At 45.2% G+C, this 22,441-nt stretch overlaps 3 non-coding genes across 3 annotated transcripts; all 3 read left to right on the forward strand.

Annotated features, from left to right (window-relative positions):
* Positions 1–16,137: 16,137 nt before the first annotated feature.
* trnay-gua (transfer RNA tyrosine (anticodon GUA)) lies at positions 16,138–16,228 on the forward strand. The gene is given in 2 exon segments: positions 16,138–16,174; positions 16,193–16,228. It is a non-coding gene; the product is annotated as a tRNA-Tyr (tRNA).
* A 1,038-nt stretch (positions 16,229–17,266) lies between these two features.
* trnaq-cug (transfer RNA glutamine (anticodon CUG)) lies at positions 17,267–17,338 on the forward strand. The gene has a single exon. It is a non-coding gene; the product is annotated as a tRNA-Gln (tRNA).
* Positions 17,339–21,344: 4,006 nt separating this feature from the next.
* Positions 21,345–21,427, forward strand: trnal-cag (transfer RNA leucine (anticodon CAG)). The gene has a single exon. It is a non-coding gene; the product is annotated as a tRNA-Leu (tRNA).
* The last annotated feature ends 1,014 nt before the right edge of the window (positions 21,428–22,441 follow it).

Consider the following 22,441-nt stretch of genomic DNA (forward strand, 5'->3'; position numbering starts at 1 on the left):
GTCCACACGATGCATGGATGATGACACTCTGTTCCACTGGACACGGTGGCCCATGCCATGCAGGATTCCTTTCATCAGTCTGTATCCTACGTGTGGTGTCCTGGCTTTCACTGATCTCAGCAAATTATCTAGTTGATCATCGGTTACATTACTGTACATCTGCATTATGGAAAGGCCATTCTCTTGTATCCGCCGTTTCACAGTACTCGCAGATATTCCCAGATGCGCAATGCGTGACACTGGTAGTGACATTTCTATCAAAGTTTCAAGTTGATGGGGGGACACATCATATTTTGGCCGGCCACTTTCTCCATGACACATTTCAACCTGACAAGAGGTCAGAATACAGTTGTGCTCCACATTGACATGTGTTGACAGCTCAGTCAAAGCTTGGATGACATCCTGTGGAATCTCAACCTGTTGAGATAATGCCCTTAAAAAGGCATCTCCTGGTTGATGATAAACTGCAAATAACCTACATCCAGGGGCAGTCTTTGCATGGCCTGGGTCACTCTGGTGAGTAATCTCTGAAGAAAGTCAATTTTTAGTTGCTCCTAAAGAAACACAACATCACTTTTATGGTAAGGCTAACATGAATTACACACAATTGTTTTTATTCCTCCATCCATTATCTAATAACCTGCTTCGTCCTGCAGTTATACGGGTGAGAGGCGGGGTACAACCTGGACAGGTCACCCGTCCATTGCAGGGCAACACACAGACAAACCAGTTATCGAAGGGGAAGCTTCAAAAATTAGCTATTAGCGCAAGACAGTTTAAGCTAGCAACATGCGTCATTATCATCCTGTGCAGAATAAAAGCGTCTTTCCTTTGTTCATGTTACATAAATGACAGGTCTGTTTATTGCTGAGGTCGAACTCAGAAAGACTCATTAGATAGAAAAGAAATAGTAACAATTCTTACCTGCATTGATGTCTGTGGCCCTGGTGGAGCGGAGGCCATGATTGCCGAGTCCCGCTTGCTGTCGCTGTGTTCACTGCGCCATGAGTACTTCGGGCACGCGATCACTGACAGATTTGTCAACTGTAAACTGTAGATTATTCCATAATGTGTTGACTCAATATAGTGATTGTTACCATGTCTGCTTTGAAGCATCTTATACTTTGACTGGTGTCAATGTTTTGCAGCAGGTCACATCAATATGAAAGATAGCGCGTGTTGAGGTAACTCTTTGAAATGTCCAATGTCCCCTGAAGGCACCGTGGCTGAGCAAAGCCCTTAAAGCCCTTCATTGTCCTGCTGTCACTCAGCAGGCCACACCCATGTCCCACCCCAAGCAAAATCGGGGTCAAAACCTCAAAGGTGAAAAAAGCAGAGGCGAAAGTGGAAAAAAGATTTGAACCTGAAGAAACAAGATGTGAAACTGTAAAAAATTAAGATTTGAATCTGAAAACAAAAAATCTGAAACTGAAAAAAATAAAATGGTAAATATGAAAATAATTATTGACATGAAACCTGAAAATAAACTATTTATTCAAAAGAATTTCAAAGTTGATTCAAAAAAAAATTTTGAACAGAAAAAAATCAACATCAAAACATAAATTTTCAGTTTCAAGTTTTAGTGTTTGAATGAAATTTATTTTTTCAGGTGAACAAAACTTATGACCCCAATTTGGCTCCATACACTAGGGCCCTAATTACTCTCCCTTCTTATGATCCTTCCATCTCTGTCAAATGCTCGGCTGTGTTCAACCAGTTTGAGAATGTCAGCCTGCCCTTTCTGAGAGACATTCAATGTTTGTCAAAGTTTGTCTTCAAACAAGATGCTTATGTTTAAGGCAAAAGTTGCGACAGAAACAAGTTCTCCTTCAAAGACTGAGGAGGAAAGTTCATGACAGTCAGCGCTTCTATGACCTTGTTCAAGTTTTGCAGCGTGTTTTCGCTCGAAGCTGTGAAGACATAGTGATCTAACAGACGAGGTGGCCGAGTGGTTAAGGCGATGGACTGCTAATCTATTGTGCTCTGCACGCGTGGGTTCGAATCCCATCCTCGTCGTGTTGTGTTTTAAGTTCAACAGTAAAAACTATGGACAGAGTCCGCCAAAACTCAAAATACGGACAAAGAGGGGTAGCACTAGCTGAGTTTAGGGGAGAAACTCGTGCTGTGATATGGCAACCGTCTGTCGCTCAAGTGCCAACTCTCATAATTATGCGTAATTTTAAGTCTGAATACAATCCCACAGCAGCTCATCAACAAACTGAACCAGCTGGGGCTAACTACTTGCTGTGCAACTGGCTGCTGGACTTCCTCACCGGGAGACCTCAGACAGTGCGGGTCGGCAGAAACACATCCAGCACCATCACAATGAACACCGGGGCTCCCCAAGGATGTGTGCTGAGCCCCCTCCTCTTCACTCTGCTGGCCCATGACTGCACGCCAACACACAACTCCAACATCTTTGTGAAGTTTGTGGACGACACAACTGTGGTGGGTCTCATCTCCAGTGGAGATGAAACAAACTACAGGAATGAGATGCACCTTCTGGTCGAGTGGTGCAGAGACCACAACCTCTCCCTGAATGTGGAGAAGACAAAGGTTGTGGACTACAGGAGAGCACACAGTCAGCACACCCCTCTGACCATCGACGGTGCTGCTGTGGAGCAGGTGAGCAGCACCAAGTTCCTGGGTGTGCACATCACTGAGGACCTCTCCTGGACTAACAACACTGCATCCCTGACCAAGAAGGAACAGCAGCGCCTCTACTTCCTCCGCAAGCTTAAAAGAGCCAGAGCCCCTCCCTCCATCCTGTGCACCTTCTACAGAGGGCCTGGTGAGAGCATCCTGTCCAGCTGCATCACTGTGTGGTACGGAGCCTGCACCGCCACCTGCAGGAAGACGCTTCATCGCATAGTGAGAGCAGCTGAGAGGATCATCAGCGTCCCTCTCCCCTCCCTCCAAGACCTCTACAACAGCCGTCTCACCCGAAAGGCCCTCCGCATCACAGGAGACCCCACCCACCCTTCACACCGCTTCTTTAGTCTGCTGCCATCAGGAAAGAGACTGCGCAGCCTCCGGCCAGGACCAGCAGACTGAGGGACAGCTCAGTCAAACTGGGGTGTTCCTCTCTTTCATTCTCTTCATCTTCTGTGACATCAGAAAGATGAAGAGACCAAAAATGGCCTCAGCATTATGAAGAGCTAACTAACTAACAAGCTGGAAACTCTGCTCTGACACTCAGTGCCACTTACTGTCACGCAAAGGTACTCACTGACACTCACAGGCACTCACAGGAACTCGCTAAATATCACTGAAACTCACCAAGTTTCATCAACCAACTACTACCTCCACAAAAGTCGACGCCCACCCACGTTAGCTAGCGTTGGCGTCATCGCTCTGTTTGTGTCATCACAGGGCAGCTTTCCAACTAGAAATGAACTGAACTGGCTTTCCATACAACACTGTCATGAGGTCCACATTGTCCTGTAATGGAATCCAGAGTCTGAGAGTGTATGACTGGCAACAAATAACAATTTCACTTTGTAGATTAAAGCAACATGTGCTGACACCAGAATCAGTCCTGTCAGCTGATATGAACAGGACTTCCTCCTCCTCCTCCTCAGGTTCAGACAATATGAAGAAGTCCTCTATAAAAACACATAAATTCATTAAGTATGTATTCTTTATGTGTATAGGACCACTGTCCCCTATGGACTAGCAGAAGTGAGCATATGAGGAACTGGAACCGCTTCTTCATCTGAACCATGGGGATGCCAATTTATAACACCTGAACCCCCCTCCACTGTCTGCACACACAGGAAGTTCACCCTTAATCAATGCTCTCTGTTTCAGTTAACCTGTCTGAATTAGTCTCTGAAACAACATGTAGAGCCCGTATGGCGCCTCCGGCCGCCCGTGTGTCGAGCAAGCCTCCTCCTCCTACAGCCAATCGCGAGGCCGAGTGCTACCACGAATTTACCACGAATTGACCAATGACAGAGTCGCCCTCTACCACGATTTGCTAGCCCCACCTCCGCCGACAGCCAATCACGAGGCCGAGTGCTACCACGAATTGACCATGAATCGACCAATGACAGAGCTGTCCTCTTTTTTTTTGCCAGCTCCCGCCTACATCCGTGGCAACGAGGTGGCCAATCTCAGCTCGGACCGCTGCTGGAGGCGGAGAATGACCCGGTCACTGCGCTGTTGCTATGGTCAACGTCATTCCATTTTCCGAGCTACATCGCTGTTGGACGGCTATCCACAGGATAATTTACTCCGCTAACTGTCTGCAATTTTAATTTCTGCCGGCGAGTACGACTGTTTGTATTGTTTGAGTGTTTGTATTGTATTTTAATGTTGGTATTTGATTGTAAAGTGTTATGTTTGTGTAGTAACATAAATAACCTAGCCTACATAGCGGCTGCTCTTTACCGGCCGGTTAAGTTCAGATTCAGAATCAGAATTCCTTTGTTTATCCCCGAGGGGAAATTCTTTTTTGTTACAGACAATAGAAATTAAAGATAAATTGAGTAAGTGAAAGTATGAAATTCAAATATATAATAAATATCTAAATACCTGGATAGCATTTACATCCCTGAGTTGTATCTAAAAGTTATTAGCCGAGGGTGCCGAGCAACTTAGCCAACTCCGGCTAAGTTGCTCGGCTAATAACTTCACGTCGTGTCACGTGGTTCAAGCCTAGTGCTATTTTTAACTTTAGTAACCGTTACATTTAATGGGCTTTTATTACTATGGCATAGTATTACTATGTCATAGCATCACGCTGTTTTCAATAGCCTATGATAATATATTTGTTATAAACACTTATAATTTACAGTTGTTTAAACAACAAACAATAAGCTATTATGTTACATTAGGCTAATGGTCTGATAGTTGCTTAGTTAAACATTATGCTTGGCCTCCTTGTTCTTGTTCTTCTCTAATTGTTGTTCTTTTATGACTTTTTACTGGCAGACATGGACCCTGTCTTCAGGAAGAGACCCGATGGGACCATAATCCTAAATGACTCCCATGATGCTGGCCGGGTGAAGAGCAGGGCCCAGCCATGGTCTCATCCTCTTTCACCAGAGGAGGTGCTGGAGTCGGCCAGACAGGCTGCAGTTGCACAAGGCCTCAACCCAGACAACAAGGTGTGTGTGCTGGGTCTACATAAGCTGCAGGTCGGAATGTTTAGGGGGCAGACATTCAAGTGGGTGCTGGAAAATGCTCTGGGGTATGGTGGTTACCTGGTGGCCTCAATGATCAGGGAGAGTGAGAAGGGTGAGGTGAAGGACTCCATTAACAACAGGGCCAATAAGGAAGCCTTCCGCCGCTACATGGAGCTGTTTCCTGAGCGCCGGGAGGCTATCTCCATTAAGCTCCAACGGGCGAGCACCCACACATCTTCCTCCACCATTGCCAAGGCTACACCTACCATCAGTGTTGCCTCAGCCTCTGCAGTGCCAACCCCTGGTGGTGCTTCTGCCACGCCGTCCACCAGCCAGCCCCCTGCTTCTACTGCAACAACTGTAAGCCAGTCCCCACTCTCCACCAGCAGTGCCTCTGCTACACCACCCACCAGCCGAGCCCCTTCAACAGTGCGTGTGCCAGTCACATCACTGCATGCTTTGCTGGCGGGAAAGAACCTCACCCAAAGGAGCCTTGACATGTCTGTCAAAAGACTAGTCTCTTCTTCTACCTCCAGGTTTTAGCCTAGTAAGTATGATGTAATTATAGTTGTGTGATCTCAATAATATCTGAGTACACAGTATATATATATTTTTTTTACTTATTCATTAATGTTTTCTCCAGCCATTCCAACGCGAGGCTCATCAGAGCTCATCCTCCCAGTCCCTGCACCAGCAGTGCCATGTGCCACGGAGCCACCATGTGACGTGGACGACAGGGACCTGGTCATGGCAGCAGAGCAAGTGGAGGAGTCAGTAGCAACACGTGAGTTCCAATTCAACAATAAATAGAAAGCATTCAGCAAATAAATAAACAAAGCAAAATTCTTACACTGCACATCTTGTATTCTGTTTAACAGAGAGCAGACTTTGTCTCCCTGCTGGCTGGATACCAGCCTTGCCAGTGCTAGGTTGTCCAGAACTGGACAACCCGAGCTGGACTTCACCAGGGTGGACAGAATGTGGTGGTACCCACCACAGCCATCACTTGCTCCCACTGGCATTCCACCAATGGAGCAGTACTTTGGCCACCCACTGTTCTTGTGGATGCCAAGGAAGCTGTGGCGCATGAAGATACTCTGCCCTCATAAAGACTGTGGGAAGGAGGAACTAACATCAGCTGGACTGCATCAAAGGGTACGCCAGGTTGTTGGTGTCAGTGGCACATATTTCATGGTGGCGGAGTATCTTTCATGTAAGGGGTGCAAGCGGAAAGTCATAAGCTGGGCGAGCAACATCATCCACCAGTTAGACATCGGCCATCGCATGCAGTTCCCCTGTTTGCTCACAGCCAAGCTGGGATGTGATATGCACGTTATGCGGCAGAGAGGCCTGGGGAACAGCAGCAGCCAGGTCCAGAGACAGCTGGAAGAGCAGCATGTTGAGGTCTGGCTGCAGAAGCAGCTCCAGTTACTGACAGACTGCAGTGGAGTTGCTAGAGCCGTATCTGCAGGGCTTGTTGCTCCAGTGGCCATTGGGAACATGCCAGCAATGATACCTGTGCCAAAACATCGATGGCTAATGCAGGTATAGTGTCAGGATGTGCTTGGCAGGTTAGAGGAGATCAAGGCATCCATCACCTCGCTTTTTGGCAGAGTCTTAAAGATGGACTCCACTAAGAAAATTGTCAAGAAGCTGGCAGGTGAAAGTCGCTCCACAGCATCATGGGCCACCAACATTGGCAATGAGCATGGCCAGGTCATCATGTCTGTGCTGACAGCCAGAGAGGGCTATGGCCTCGGCAAAATGATTGGTGGCCTAATCTGCCGCTTCCAGGATGCAGGAGTACCACCTCCTGAGGTGCTGTATGTGGACCGGGACTGCTGTGGGTCCACACATCTTCACAGCATGTTTAGACCATGGGGCTGCATGCAGATACGACTCGATGTGTGGCACTTCATGCGGAGGATTGCCGTGGGATGCACCACAGACTCACACTCCCTTTATGCTGGCTTCATGAACCAGCTGAGCCAGTGTATTTTCATCTGGGATGAGGATGATGTGCGTGCCCTGAGGGAGGCCAAGTGCGCTGAGCTGGCAGCAAGACACCTACACCCCTCCACCACTGCTGCTGTCATGCGGCACATCTCCAGAGCAGAGATGGCGCTGCACTGCAGACGGACCACCAGGAGTAGCACTGAGATAGAGGCACTCATCACCCAGCTCTTGGTGGCCTATGATGGGGACAGGGGGTGCAACACCCTTGATGTGCCCCTCCTCTACAGCGAGCGGATGGTGGAGATCTGGAAGGTGCAGAAAAAACACCTCCGTTGCCTCCAGGACCCCCCTGGCGTGCAGCTGTACATGCAGACAGGGACCCTGCAGAAGGGGGGGCACACACTGCCAACATACAGATGCACCAGGGGATCAACATCTCTGGAGAGCTTTCATCTCCACATGAATAGATTCATCCCAGGTGAAACTTCTTCCCAACTTTTGCACAGCTAAAATGTAGTTTGGTGTAGAGAATTAAGCACAATTTAATAACAGAGATATATTTTCTCTTTAGGAACTCTGGCCGGTGCCAACTTTTTCCAGGCCTATCTGGTGGATGGACTTGCCAGGTGGAATGAGGACAGAGGCAGGGCAGCTGAAGGAAGAGTGGAGCCCCATTCTTACAGTGGCCTTCTCCGGCATGCAGTCAACCAGCTTGCAGAGAACGTCATGGGACTGAAGCTGGTGAACTACACACCACCAAGAAAATATACTGGTACAGTTTCTTAATGTCTGAAAAAGCTCGTCTGTATTATTAAGTTTATTGCATCTGTTTATGACATATAATTTGATGTGTTTGTGTATGTTTGTGTGTTTCAGGAGAGCTTATTGGGGTGGAATATTTGTATGACCAGACAGGCACTGCACTAGAGGACTGCAAGCACACATTGGCTGCCATGGAGACAGACACTGTGACTGTGGCTGATGATGAGGGCTATGTTGAGCAGGCGCCAGAGGAGTTTGAGGACTTCACTGTACCCTTGCCGGAAGATCCTCTACTCACAGGTCCCACTGCCACAGCTTCTCCACTCACCACAGACGTGTCTCCAGCTCCTGTTCCTGCTCCTCCTGCTCCTGCTAGCTCGGGAGATTTGCTTACTGGGGCCTCTCCACTTGCCACAGACGTGTCTCCAGCTCCTGTTCCTGCTCCTCCTGCTCCTGCTAGCTCAGGAGATTCGCTTACTGGGGCCTCTCCACTTGCCACAGACGTGTCTCCAGCTCCTGTTCCTGCTGCTCCTGCTAGCTCAGGAGATTTGCTTACTGGGGCCTCTCCACTCACCACAGACGTGTCTCCAGCTCCTGTTCCTGCTCCTCCTGCTCCTGCTAGCTCAGGAGATTTGCTTACTGGGGCCTCTCCACTTGCCACAGACGCATCTGCTGCTGTGTCTGCATCTACAGTAAGTTTTCACCTTTTTGCAAACGATTTTGGCTAGAGCAGAACCTCCTACAACTAACGTAAGACCTCACACCACTGCAGGCTTTATAATTGCACATTAGACATCTGTGTACTGCAACATTTGGTCATTACTTTTTCAAAATAACATGTAAAAATGTAGTTAAATAACATAGGAATGTTATTAAGTTTAGAATTTGATTAATTTTAACAATATACATTCACAATCAGTGGAAAAAATACATGAAATATTAGAAAGCTGTTACAAGAATCAATCAGATATTTTGTTGAAGTTTGTCAATGCATTTCATTCATTTAGGACACTGTTGCGCCAGACAACATCCCCGGCTATGCAGCAGTCCAGGAGTTGGCACGCTGCCTTGTGTCTCTGAAGGACCACAGCCTTGCCCTAACACAGGAGGAGGCACGACACATCATAGACCTCTGGCATGTGCTGTCAGACTTTGACAAGGCTAGAACTAAATACCCTCCTCGGCATCAGGATAGCCTTACCAAGGGTCGGTTTAGGGCCACAAAAAATTTGGTGGCACCAGGGGTGGAGTCCACCAAATGGTATGTTCAATTAATTTTTGTGTTTGTTTCTTTATTGACTTGTTTTGTTTAAAGCAGGTGTGACCCATTATTGCTAAGTTTTACACTGCCTTAAATTTCCAGGTCTTTTGTCGGGTCACATGCTCCGGCCCAGTGGCCAAACTGCAACCGGCTGGTGGAAGCCATCTTTATCCACCTCTGCATGACTATCACTGGCCGAAAAAAGAGTCCCACAGGCAGCCAGAGCCGATGGACTCAGATTATTCATGCATACAGCAACATACGCCAGTGTGTTATCAACGCCTGTGTGATGTCTGAGACCACCATCCAGCTGCCTGAGGTGAACACAGCAACACTGGCACAGTGGTGAGTAAATATGTGAAAATATGTGTACCATGTCAGTTTTGTTTGGCCTACACCCTTCTTTAAAACTCTGCCCTTTTGTTGTTGTTTTGTTGTTCCAGGTACAACAAGCGGAGCCGATCTCAGGAGACCGAGGTGCTTCAGCAAGGCATTCAGTCTCCAAAATCTCCAATTGCAGGAGCGGTGCGGCAGCCATCCACACCTCAAAAAGAAGCTCTCCTAACCATGGCTGTGGGGGATAACCCACATATCTTTACCTTGCCAGCCAATACAGCAGGCATGGCCAAACTTAAAAGGCGGCTGTGTTTTGGTGAGTCAGGCCCCCCATCCTCCTATCTGCATCCTGTGGCCAACCAGGCATCCACTTCACTGCAGCGTCCAGAGGCCAGCGTGGCATCCACTTCGCTGCAGCGTCCAGAGGCCAGTGTGGCATCCACTTCGCTGCAGCGTCCAGAGGCCAGTGTGGCATCCACTTCGCTGCAGCATCCTGCCACCAACACATCTCTGCTGTATATGCCTGTGGTGTTTCAGCCCCCACATCTGCCAGGTCCCAGGTCCCATCAACAGCTGATCCTGCCAGCTGGCACATCTCAACCACTGGTGGAAGATGTGCCATATACAACACAGAGGAACAGGAAAAGGAGGCAGGAGAGGGAACAGGCAGGTGTACAACACAGGAAATACACAAAAAAAACTGATGTGGTGGTATGCAAAAGTTGCCAGAAAGACCGCCGGCTTCCAGGGCACCACCAATACTTTGGAAACTGGTACTGTGCAGAGACAGCAACAGAGCCATTGGCTGAATGGAGGGAGCACCTAGCAGCCAAAGGCTATGGAAAGAGAAACAAAGAGCAGGGTCTGCTCCTTGTTCCTCAGTGGAGAGCGAGGGAGGCGTCAGGGATGAGGAGCAGAGAGAAAGTGAGAAATAAAGAGAGAGAAAGTGCACTTTCATGTATGTGTATATTGTTATTTTGTAAATAAACATTTTTGGTATAAATTTCTCCCTCTGTGTAATTAATTTCTATCTTTTTGAGGATAAATAATGTGTTTTTTTTAGATTTCTGTAGCACAGTTTGAAAAATCTTAAATTGCTGCTCCTGTTTTCAGGGTTTTGCTTGCTTGCCTAAATGTCTGTCGAATGGGAGATGATAACGAGCCGATAATGTTGGGAGGTAGCCATGTAAGGGCTCATAGCATGACAATGGATTGAACAATAGGTCTCCCAGACAGTATTGTTAGACCTCTAGAATGTGTGGATTCTTGAAAATGTGTGACTGCCTTTAAGAGTATCACAATTGAATGAGGCAAGCTTTCATTCAGAATTCAAGATTTACCATTTAATTCCATGAAATACTTTTTGTAGAAAGGTTCAAATGAAATGATAAAAACAACACAAACCTAATTTGCATTTTGGGGGTTAATCAAGAGTCTAGCCATTGATGAGCCTTTTATTGTAGACAAGGTAGGTATACAAAAAAGGATGTTAAGAAAAATGCAGATTAACATATTACACCTTGTTATTAAGGATAAAATTATTTTATACAATCCATATTAGCTAAATAGCGAGCAGATTGCATTTATTCCACTCAATGCATGCATGTGCAATTGGACTATTACAGCAAATGACACGTGAAATTTGTCACATACAAACGGTGTGCATCACTCTCCTTTCGCTTTGTTTTTAATTATAACGTCACCTCGGTAAAATGTCATACAACGACCGATATGTTTCGCGTAATTTCAGTGCAAAATATTAACGCGCCTTGCGGGATTCGAACCAGGGCTCTCGGCACGATTTGTGGCATCAACGTCAACACATGGGCGCAAGCCTTGGCGCAGTAGGCAGCGCGTCAGTCTCATAATCTGAAGGTTGTGAGTTCAACCCTCACACGGGGCACAACTTTTAGAGACAGCATTGAATAAAGAGTACACACACTCACCATTTACAGGTACATAATATTAACCCTTTTGCACCACCCTCAATAGTTGACAAACGCCTGTCAAAGGCATACCCAAATTAAACTACAAGCTGTTTGTGAGCCCTTAGGAGTATGTGCAAAAGCTTGGTCTCATTGTGAAGGTAATACTCTGAAATTTTTATTTTAGCTGTGTGATTTACTGCAATTGCAAATGGTTAACAGTGAGAGAAGTCTAAACACAGAGAAATAAAAAGATTTTGTAGCTCGCCTAAATTTTTTTTGTAAAAAAAGGCTGCTTGACAACTGGAGCATGGTGATGTTGATTAGATGACAATATAGTGACACAGGCTGAAGTCTTACCTATTCCCAGTTAAAAGTAGATAGTAATTGGACAAGAAATGACCATTTGGGACAGGTTTTTCTGTAGGTATTCCCAGGCGCTCTCCAAAAAGTGCCATTTGGAGTCTCCAAATGGACACTTTGGCACCAAAGTGCATAACTCTGGAATGCTTCAACATACAGACATCAATGAGAGCTCTAATGAAAGGTGCCACTTAGAGGAACCTCATTCCATATTCAGATTCACTATTAGCATGATTGAAATAATGTTAGTGAAGCAAAAACCCATTGAATGCTCATTATTCTACTGAAACTGAAATTGTGCATCAAAAGAAAAGACTCAGAACAAGAGATATGGTCAAAAACAACACCTTTATCTAAACAAATACCCAAACTACTTACAGCAAACTGTTTACATGTTTACAATTCCACAGGTTTCACAGCCACATGTTGTTCTCAGTATGCCACTGTTACAGTCACGGGCTGCTACAAAGCACAGCTAGAAAGCTTGATGGGTGTCTTACTGTCACCAGAGATGTAGACTGGCTTGTGATGTTGTACACTGGGAGTAGGAGGCTGCTCTGGCTCTGGTGCTTGGCTCCCACTCTGTATCTGAATCAGTTTGCCTAAAATGCAAAAAATAAGGTTTTCATTCACAGAACAACTGTATCTGCATTCATTGTTCACCTCACAAATCAATAGTAAAAGTGCACACCACACAGGTAAACAAAATAGAACAGTGTTTGCCTAAAATGCAAAAAATATATATAAAACAAAATAACTATAGACATATGTATGTCTGTATGTATATATCAGATATTCATTCACAGAACAACTGTATCTGTATTCATTGTTCACCTCACAAATCAGTCCTCCACAACTACTTGTAGAGGAATATTAAAAGCGCACACCTCCCCCATACACGTGTAAACAAAACAAAGGACACAACACTGTATTCACTAATTCTTCGAAATGTCTACATTCTGTTTATAAAACTGCAACATGTATAAAAGTTACACTTACTTGTCAAGGACTATATCTCCTCCTTCAATGAACATATCTTCTTCCACCGAGTCAACACATAACACATAACTTTCTGCGTCCGACACGTCCTCGTCAGAAAAGTTGCTTTTCCTTATTGTAAACTCATCGATAACTTCTTCAATGGTGTAATTCTTCTTTTCTGTGTGTTTCGTCATCTCTCTGGTCGCTAGAAACACCAAAATATGCAGCTATACGCTCACTCTCACTGTTACGCACGTACGCACGGACAGCCGGCATCCATTGTTCATGTTTACGCTTAGGTGTGTAGCCCACCCTCCTTCCACAACCCCTTCATGTGGGACATCCCCGTGACGGAAATCTTATTGGCTATATGTCCATTGCATCAGATTCAGCGTCAAATATAATGGGCTGAAAATACAAGCGTACGGGTGGGGGGAGGTGCTTTACTCGATATAGTCGCTCATTGGATTCTTTTGGCTAGGGACAGGCCCTCGATCCTTTTGTATGGTCAAACGAGCTGTCAATCAATAGAGTAGGGAAGTGGCTTTCCAACGAGGTGTAGGTTGTCAACAAAGAGCACAAAATGGCTGCGCGCAGAGGGAGATATTGCAGTGAAACATGAACAGTCCCGTCCTCGGGCCACGTGTATACAAAAGGTTAAATAGTAGCATCGACAAGTTAATGTACAGAGGAAATGACCAAAAAAGCAGGTGTCTGTCAGTGCTTACTATACAATCCGGTGGTTGCCTACCCATTGTGCATGTGTAGAACACAGACCTTAAGGGGCCCCACACTGAACAGACTGTGTGACAGAGGCTGGGGATCAATGCCACCATTGTGAACACAATACCAGGAAGTTTAAGGCCTTTTTTCATATACAGTGCCCATGTTAGTGCCAATATGTCTCGTATACGTGCTGGCTACTACTCTTTTCAGACTATGAGACTGACGCGCTGCCTACTGCGGCTGTGGTTGCTCACAAACAAGTGAAATATGGTCCTTTTTTTAACAAAGACATCTACATTGCAGTATGTTAGTGAGAATATCTCTCATATGCGCACTGACTACTGCACCAACAAAAATTCTTAATTTAACCTTTAGGAGTATGTACACACCTTAAAACTGCTGTGAAAATATGATATGTTAATACGTAGAGAAGATTGAAGCAAGGCGTCTGGACTTGTAGAGTTTTCTTGAAGACGTTTCGCTGCTCATCCAAGCAGCTTCATCAGTTCTAACTGTTTGGTGGGGAAACATGGTTTATATGTGGTTGCAGACCTCAGTGGGTGGGTCTGGGTAAAACTCACAAACAATAGCACTAAAGGTTTCCATGGCTGACTGGGCCAGGTGTGTCTAACGACTGGCTAATGACTGTGAGACTGCCGGAGGGGGGCTGGTTGACAGCCCTTTGTTCTTGCTGTGAGTATGTGCAAACTTCCTGGGAATGGATGGCATCCCTGCATTGTATGTGGTAGAAAGATGATGTCTGAGGCCACCACCTCTGTTAAGGGAAGGTTTTTCCAGCTTAACATAGATGCTTCCTTGACTCCTCTTTCAAACCACCTTTCCTCTCTGTCTAAAATGTGAACATTGTTGTCCTCAAAGGAGTGTCCTTTCTCTTTGAGGTGGAGGTGAACAGCTGAGTCTTGTCCTGAGGAGGTGGCTCTCCTGTGCTGAGCCATACTTCTGTGGAGTGGTTGTTTAGTTTCTCCAATGTATAGATCAGAGCATTCCTCACTGCACTGGACTGCATATATCACATTGCTGAGTTTCTCCCTGGGAATCTTATCCATCGGGTGAACCAGTCTCTGTCTCAGTGTTGTCATCGGTCTGAAATGGACCGAAATGTCATGGTTGTTGAAGATCCTGCAGAGTTTCTCTGATACTCCTGACACCTATGGAATGGAGATGTTCTTTCTCCGCCGGTTGTTGTCCTCCGTCTTCTTGTTGTTGGGGGGGTCTTGTTTTTGTGGCTTTGATGAGTGCCCACTTGGGGTAGCCACAGGTTTGCAGGGCCTTCCTGATGTGGTGTTGCTCCTTCTTCTTCCCCTCTGAGCTGGTTGGTACAGTTTGTGCTCTGTGCTGCAGGGTCCTGATGACTCCCAGTTTGTGTTCCAATGGGTGGTGTGAATCAAACAACAGGTACTGGTCCGTGTGTGTGGGTTTCTTGTATACTTCCACATTGAGGCTCCTGTCCTCCTCAATATGTACTGTGCAGTCCAAGAAGGCCAGATTGTTCTCCCTGATGTCCTCCCGAGTGAACTTGATGTTGTTGTCCACTGCGTTGATGTGTTCTGTGAACCGTTCCACTTCATTGGTCACCCAGATGTCATCCACATATCTAAACCAGTGGGTGGGGGTGGTTTCAGAAAAGGAACTCAAGGCTCTTCTCTCCACTTCTTCCATGTAGAGGTTGGCCACAATAGGAGACACAGGTGATCCCATCGCACAGCCGTGCTTCTGTCTGTAAAAGTTCCCATTGTACTGGAAATAAGTGGTGGTCAGGCAGAGGTCCAGCAGGTCACAGATGTGGTCTGGCATGAGGTTGGTTCTTTCCTTGAGTGTGCTGTCTTGTGTGAGGCACGTCCTTACCGTCTCTGTGGCTTCTGATGTAGGGATGCAGGTGAACAGGGAGGTGACATCAAATGAGGCCATAGTGTCGTCTGGGTCCATTCGGATCTTCTCTACCTTGTTCACAAAGTCCTACCAGTGGTGTCAGGAGTTCAGCCAAGTGCTTAGCCATGTTGTATGTGACTGAGTTTGTGCTGCTGACGATGGGTCTGAGGGGGACTCCTTGTGAGTCTTGGGGAGTCCATACAGGCATGGATTGGCTTCCCCAGGAAGCATACAATGCAGTGATTCCATCCATTCCCAGGAAGTTTGCACATACTCACAGCAAGAACAAAGGGCTGTCAACCAGTCCCCCTCCGACAGTTTCATAGTCGTTAGCCAGTCGTTAGACACACCTGCCAGATCATCACAGGTAGTTATGGAAACATTTAGTGCTATTGTTTTTAAGTTTGACCCAGACCCACCCACTGAGGTCTGTAGCCACATATAAACCATGTTTCCCACCAAACAGTTAGAACTGATGAAGCTGCTTGGATGAGCAGCGAAACGTCTTCAAGAAAACTCTACAAGTCCAGACGCCTTTCCTCAAAGTATATATTCTATTCTATTCTATTCTATTCTATTCTATTCTATTCTATTCTATTCTAGTATGGTCAAGATGTAAAGTGGTCATACTACCACAAAGTCTTGAGCTGCATTCCAGGATGAGGAAAATCTGGTCTGATTTTTTTCACGTCTTTATGAACACACAAATCCAATCCACAATCCTGACTTTCAAATCAAGCACAGATGACCTGTGTTTGAGTCAACTATGAACACTCGGCTGTGCTCAGGCATTTCTTTCTCATCCCACCCTTCGATAGCTCAGTTGGTAGAGCGGAGGACTGTAGTGAGACAATAAAACTGAAATCCTTAGGTCGCTGGTTCAAATCCGGCTCGAAGGAGAGACTTTTAACCCTCGAGAGTTTCATCATAATGTCACATCATTTTTTCACCGATTTTTTTGGCTAAAGGGCCGGTGTGACATATATGTCACAATGATTTTTATCTGATTTGATTTTTTATCTGAAGTGCATTTGTTCAATACATGTGTTTTCAACACGTTTATGTAATAAAGGATGTGTTATGTAGTCATTCCAAGCCTTGACTGGTCAAATCTTACCTTTAGCAAGTCGATAGAGCCTTTTTAAAATTTGCTAGCTCTGCGTCTGTAAACACAAAATCACCTACAAACAAACCAGCCTGTTTCCTTAAAGAGCTTTTAATCTTAGTGAAACTGAGGGAAAATCGCTGCATATCAATTTACGATGAATGAATTCCTCGATAATTTGCATCCCTATTCTGACCTGGAAGATTGAGAAGATCGGACCAGTTGTATTTTGTTTTTTGGAATATTTGAATGCTTTTTTTGTGGAATACTTGATGTGGCCCAGCCTCACCCAGCCTCGACCCCCATCGCCCCCCCCAGGTAAGTTGAGTTTGAGACCCCTGCTGTAGATCTTTGTTTAAAAAATGTAGTAGTGCATGCTGTTGTTTACTGAAACTTGGCTAACGGTGCTAACACTGGACTCTAACGTTGCTCTAAATGGATTTCAGTTGGCGAGGACAGACAGGACAGTGGAGTGCGGTCAGAGGAAACAAGGGGGGCTGGTATTGTTTGTTAATGATAGATGGTGTAATCCTGGACACATCACTGTCAAAGAACAGATCTGCAGTAAGGACATTGAGCTGTTAGCCGTTAGCATGAGCGCTGATTGATTAATGATCTACTGTAGTGCTGTGTGAGTCATCAGAGGACACTTCTGTCTTCATTTGAAGCTGGTAGGTACAAACTGCACCACTGCTAGCAGGAGCTCCTTTGTTCTACACCTGGACATCAGCTCACTCATTTTAACAACTGACAGACTCCATTTCTGGAAAGACAGACCATCTGGACAAGACAGGTCTCTGGTTCTCTTCCAGTCAGGTTTACTCACAGAGGAGGTTCCATGGTGTAATGGTTAGCACTCTGGACTCTGAATCCAGTGATCTGAGTTCAAATCTCAGTGGAACCTTTTGTTTGAAGAGTTATCCTGGTGTCCTTTCTACACAGTTAAGCCTATGGAGAAGTCCACAGTCGGTTCATTGGTCCAGCTGTAGTCATTAATGGACTGAAGGCCATGAAGGAGGCTGTGGTGCTGAATCCTGCTGCTTGTGCTGGATGATCCAGTTATAACATGGAATCCTCTGCTGTCCATGCTGCTATGTCCTGCTAGTACTCATTATTCAGGAAACAAGAACAAGTATTAGGGAGTGCTCTCAAGTGCTCTCTAAGCAAAATAAAATAGCTTTGTTTCTATGGTGACCCCACAGGCTGCAACAAAACACCACTACAGGTGCTGGTCATATAATTAGAATATCATCAGAAGGTTGATTTATTTCAGTAATTCCATTCAAAAAGTGAAAGCTGTATAATGCAAACATTCATTCCACACAGACTGAAATATTTCAAGTGTTTATTTCTTTTAATTTTGATGGTTATAACGGACAACCAATGAAAACCCACATTCAGTATCTCAGCTGGATGGATGAGGATGGATGGATAATGTAGTGGACTCCCACCCAGCAGATCAAGTCCCAGAGGTTACAGCATCATTTATTAGCTGAGTTTCCCCTCAGGGAAGCTGCTGTTTACAAGCTGTTTACAGAGAGAAGCAAGAAAACAACAGTCAGCATCATTGTCCATAAAAACACATGACAATAACATGTGAGACAGAGAAGCTGTGTCTCATTTCAGGGTCTGCATCCTTCGGAGGACGCAGCCTACGCGGTCTCAGGAGGCCGCGTCCTCCTGAGGATCCTTCGGAGGATCCTCCACCGTTGGTAAATGGGACGGTCTGGCCTTCAAAGCACTTCCTGATTGTGGCGCGACGTCATAAATTTTGCCCCGGGAAAAACAAAAGCAGCGACAGCGACACAACACGGACACACAACAAGCGGGACAACAGTGTGGATTTAGACATTTGGAATTTTTTAATATATTTATTTGTTGTTGGAGGAAGAGGAGAGGCGGCTCCAGCGGCAGCAAAACCGGTGACGGCTCATTTTCTTCAGGCTGGGAGAGCGCAGTGGGGAGGTGACGGTAAGCTGCTGTTTAACCATATTATTGATCATAATTAATATACCGGTTACTGAGCAAACGCTAGATATATAACCAGTAGATAGACAAATATGATTAAATGGAATTTATATTTTATTCAATTGTAAGACTTGATACAGGGTCTGTTTGTAATTTTAATACTTTAAATAAATAGCTAAATGTGTAAGAACCCTGCAAATAACCCTGAAAGCACTGCTTTAATGTGTCATTAAGCATCAGGTCTGTCACTGCACCAGAGAATTACTGCTGGGTGGAGGAGAGTGGGGCTCCCTGCAGGACCAGCTGTCTGTCCTGGAGGAGGTGTACTGACCATCATCACCTCTGGAGGGTGAGGATACATATTTTATAGCTTTTCATGTTTTAAGCTGCTTTGGAAGCCGCTCTGTGGAAGTTATTATTTTTATTTTTGCCCTTTTTAAAAACATCTTTAGTAACATGGCAGCCGCCGATCGTCAGCTCTGCAAACCCTGATGGACGATGTGGTGGACAGAGGAGACAGACACCCCCCTCCCCCAGATGATGTCCCACTCACAGCCAGAGGACTCCAAGGTCTTCACCGTGGCATCATCCAGTCCAGCAGCACCAAGGACTCCTGCTCAGCCAAACATTTATATATATGTTCTTTGTGAATAGTATTTTCTGCTGATTTTTATAAATAATAAACTGTACATTTTCATAATGCCCACTGGTAAATAGTTAGAAATGTTCAAACTGTGTCTTTGTAAATATTGTACATAACACAACACACACACAATAAATGATTTACTGTGGTCACTGAGAAGTTGTTCAAAAGTTTACTTCAATTATAAATAGGTGAAAACACATATGTAACAAGGTTAGAAGAGTTTAAGAACACAGAGACAAGAACGATTTAATACACAATTTAATAAGTAACATTTAAATAACACAGAACATAAAATCACTGCTGTCCACCATCCTCTGTATGAGCTGAGGTCTGTCCGTTCTTTCTCTGCTCTCCCTCCCTCTCTCCCTCCCTCTCTCTCCCTCTCTCTCTCCCTCTCCCTCCCTCTCCAGCCTCATCTCCTCCGTTATCAATTGTCAGGTTTCTTCTGTTTCCCTCTCCTCCTCCTACAACAAAATGACAACAGGCAGAATGACCGTTTGATATAATAACGATAATATTGCTCCTCACGTGAACTATACTTTATACTATACTACAGTAAACAACAAGAAACAACATTCAATCAAAGCGTTTAGTTTACAGCGCCTCGTATCAACAGGACGTCATGTTTGTAAATATGAAACTCATTTTTTTAATGCCGCTGTCACTGCTAGCATTTTAAAACTCTCGAACTACTGCTCTTTACTTACATTTAAATGTGAATTCGGCACTCCTGCCGGTGCCGCTCGCTTGGTCCGTCATTGTACTATTGGACAAAAAGTAGGCCCGCAAAGCATTGTGGGATATTTAAGGCCACGAAGGATGGTAGCGATGCGTCCTCCAAATTCAGGCAAAAGGAGGACGCATTTGGAGGACGCATTTGAAGGACCCTTCGACTTTTGGCGAATTGGGACAGCCTTCGCGCAGCTTTGTGACGTAAGCGGCCTTAAAATGCGCACTCCGAAGGATGCAGACCCTGAAATGAGACACAGCTAGAGTTTATGATCAGTGCTCCCCCTGCTGGTTAGGACATATGATGACATTTTTAAATGTACCAGTCAAAAGTCACTCAGTGGTTTGTCTTTGTTTTTATGACTTTCTACATTGTAGGTTCATCCTGAAGACATCAGAGCTATGAAGGAACACATGTGGAATGATGTAGTGAACACAAAGTGTTAAACCAAGCAGAATATGTTTGATGTTTGACATTCTTCCAAGCAGCCAGCTTTTGCTTTGATAACAGCTTTGTACACTCTTTGCATTCTCTCAATCTGAACTGAACCACCAATGCTGTGCAATGCTGACATCTAGTGGTGGAATCTCAGGTTACAGAATCAGAAATTCCTTTTTTTATCCCCGAGGGGAAATTCTTGTTTGTTACAGACACATAGAAGAAAAGATAATTGAAATATGAAATAGAAATATATAATAAATATTGAAATACCTAGACAGCATTTAAATCCCTGAGTTGTATCTAAAGAACATATTTACTATTGTGTAAAACCTTTACACAGTAAAGAGCCTGACATGAATGTACCAGTATGAATGTACAGTGTCTGAGTGACTGTTACAGTTCAGAGTTCAGTAGTTTGATAGTAGTTTGACTTCCTGTCTTCTCACCTGCTCTGTGGTGAAGGTGATCGGTGGAGGTGGGGAACCAGTAATTCCCAGGTGATGACTGTCAGCCGAGGGGTCAGAGGACGAGGTGCGAGCAGGGCCATCTGGATGAGCTGTGGGGGAAGAGAGGGCGGGTGACGTGGCTGGTCGTTGTCGCTCAGCTGCTGTAGAGTCATTAGCAGGGTTTCCCCGCGCAGGTTCGAATCCTGCCAACAACGGTTCTTTTCATCTCCAAGATCACTTCATCAGAACACAAGTCTGATGTGTTAACAACGAGCTCTATGAAAAAATTCATCTTGACCAGTCAGAGTGCTGCCATTTATATTGACTGTCTGAGGACCAAACCCTGGCACAGTCCATCTGACACTTCCAAAAACTATCATTTTAAAAACGCTGGACCGAGAGCAACTGGTGTGCAATGAGGAGGCAAAGGATAAAACGTCCCAGCACATTTCAAACCCAGTTTCACCCTGAGGCAGAGACTGCTTCACCTTAAGGACAAAACACCTGGGAAAGGCAGATCTCAAGGTACTACAATAGTCAGAACGATTCATCATGTGGTGACCAGATGAAAAATCTCATCTCTGGCTGTCCACATCAGTGTCAGTGAAGATGTCAGATTGTTTATTAAGTGTTCATCCTTGAGCTTTTCCAAACTTGTTGTGGACAGCACACTTTTCATGTCAGGATGGCCGAGCGGTCCAAGGCGCTGCCTTCAGGTCACAGTCTCCACTGGAGGTGTGGGTTCAAATCCCACTCCTGACAGTTCTGTTTATTTCCTCTGGAGGGGAAATAAATAATCATTTAAATAATTTATCCTCTGGAGGGGAAATAAGTAATCATTTAAGACATTGACTGACTTAGATTCTAACCCAGACCACAGAAGCCAATTGGATGATTTCATCTGATATGATGAAACATTATACCAAACCTACAGGGGTTCTTACTGTTTTTTCTTGCCACTGTTGCCCTTAAGGAGGTTCAGTCTCTGGCTCTGATTGGATGACGTCACAGGCTGCTGTCAGGTTAGGGATTTAAGTCCGGAATTTTGTCTACCATTCTGGAATCCTGTCTACCATTCTGGCATGGATGGATGTCTATTCTGGTATGCTGCCGCTCGTTCCAGATTTCTGCCTTTCAATCTGGAATGCTTTTCATTCCAGAATGCTGTCTTGCTGACTTTTGTCCCGGAATGTTGCCTTCCATGTCGGAATGCTGACTTCCATGAAGTCACAGGCCGCTGTCGGGTTAGGGGTTTAATTCCGGAATTTTGTCTACCATTCCGGAATCCTGCCTATTATTCTGGAGTGGGTGGATGTCTATTATGGTATGCTGCCACTCATTCTAGATTTCTGCCTTTCATTTGGGAATACTTTCTTTTATTCTGGAATGCTTTTCATTCCAGAATGCTGTCTTGCTGACTTCTGTTACGGAATACTGACCTCTGTTCCAGAATACTGACTGTTATTCGGGAATTCTGCCTATCCTTCCGAAATACTGATGTCTATTCTGGTATGCTGCCACTTATTCTAGATTTCTGCCTTTCATTGCGGAATTTTGACTTTCATTCCGGAATGCTGTCTTTCATTCTGCAAATGTGCTCTTCATTCTGTTATGCCGATGTTTGTCCCGGAATGTTGCCTTCCATTCTGGAATGGTAACTTCCATTCCAGAATACTGGACCTCATCTCAAGGCATCACAATAGAATGATTCATGTGGTGCTTGTAGCCTGTCTACCCCAATGTGAACAATGACTGACACTTCTTCTTAAACTCAAG

This window comes from Parambassis ranga, unplaced genomic scaffold (genome assembly GCF_900634625.1).
Source record: "Parambassis ranga unplaced genomic scaffold, fParRan2.1 scaffold_27_arrow_ctg1, whole genome shotgun sequence".
NCBI classification, from domain to species: Eukaryota; Metazoa; Chordata; class Actinopteri; family Ambassidae; genus Parambassis; species Parambassis ranga.